The following is a 1,286-nucleotide window of genomic DNA, read 5'->3' as shown; positions in this document are numbered from 1 at the left end:
AGAGGAGGCGCCTCTCGCAGCCCTGCCGGAAAACTGCAGGCAGCCGGCCCTGATTGGGCTCGGCCAGCCCTAAACAAACACGGGGCGCCGCAGGGGTGCCAGTCCCGGGGCCAGCCGGGCCGCCGCAGCCCCGGGGGCGGGGGGGCACCTCGGGGCGCCCACAGCCAAGGGGCGACGGGGCGACGGACCCCTGCTCGGGGAGCAGGAACGAGCACAGGGCTCTGCCAGATACCCCAGTCTTTTTTTTTTTTTTTAATTTATTTTAACCCAGAAATAATACACACTCTTCCCTCTTTCCCGAATATTTTTTATGGTGAATATTCTACTTGTGTGAGGTTTTTTCTTTTCTCCGCCCCTCCCGGCATGTCAGCGAATGTCCCCTGGCAGCGGCCTCGGGGGGGTATGTGTGCCTGGCTTTCGCCCTAAGCTACCAGGCGAACGTATCCCTCCATCAAATCTCCTTAGTTTGTGCTCGTCCAAATCCGAGCTATCTGAGATGAATAAAATGTGGCTCCTCCTTGAGTTGCCCCGACCATCAGGTGAAGACAAAGCAAGCTGTGGGATGTGTCCATCCCAACAGCTGGCGGTAGGCATTTTTCCTCTGTTTCTTTCTTATTACCCCCCCGCTCCTCAACCCTCTTATCTCAGCTGTGTACAAACTGATATGGTACTTAGCAGGAAAGTGACTGGAAATTAAAATAACTTCGTTCACCAGAGGTTATCAGCTGGATATCTGTCATCATCAGTTTGTACAGAAAGTCATCTGCGGCAAAGGGCTGGACTAGAGCAGAGCCGGGCTCTCGGCAGCCGGCAGGCATGAGCCCTCCCGACTGAAACCGAGCCCAAACCTGCTGATGCGCCGTGCTGTCGCTCCTGGGGTAGGCACGGCTTTTCTTTCGCTCTTTCCAGGCGAGGTGAACGGGAGGTGAAGAATTTGCAGTGCTGGGGGTACGGTAAAACACCGGCTGTAGCGATCTGCTCTGCCGGCGTGGGTGAACTGATTGTGACTTGGAAGTTTATTGCGCGCGTTAATTTTTGCGGTATAGCGCGGCAGGGGCTTGATCGGAAAACAATCACTTTCCCGGGAAACCGTTTCTTTATTAAATTGTATGATTAAAGGTGATACTTCTTTCTCGTCAGTTGTCTCTAAATAATATCGTTAAATAATATCGGTCACCCTGCCAGGCTGAAGTGACTTTTTTCCTTTTTACTTTTAGGTGTATTTTAGCCAGTGCAATATTCAATAGAAAATAAGCTTTTGCAAGAGAGGGCAGTGATTAGTTTTC

General features: G+C 52.1%; 1 long non-coding RNA gene across 1 annotated transcript in view; it reads left to right on the top strand.

Moving 5' to 3' along the window:
* The first annotated feature begins 857 nt into the window (after positions 1–857).
* The window catches only part of LOC115949539, a 23,319-nt gene continuing 22,890 nt past the window's right edge, over positions 858–1,286 (top strand). The window contains exon 1 of the long non-coding RNA XR_004082987.1: positions 858–878. This is a non-coding gene — a long non-coding RNA (uncharacterized LOC115949539). The remainder of the gene's footprint in view (positions 879–1,286) is intronic.

The sequence above is a fragment of the Geospiza fortis genome, unplaced genomic scaffold (genome assembly GCF_000277835.1).
Source record: "Geospiza fortis unplaced genomic scaffold, GeoFor_1.0 scaffold53, whole genome shotgun sequence".
NCBI classification, from domain to species: Eukaryota; Metazoa; Chordata; class Aves; order Passeriformes; family Thraupidae; genus Geospiza; species Geospiza fortis.
Note: the sequence above shows the minus strand (reverse complement) of the source record. Positions and strands in the feature narration are given on the sequence as shown.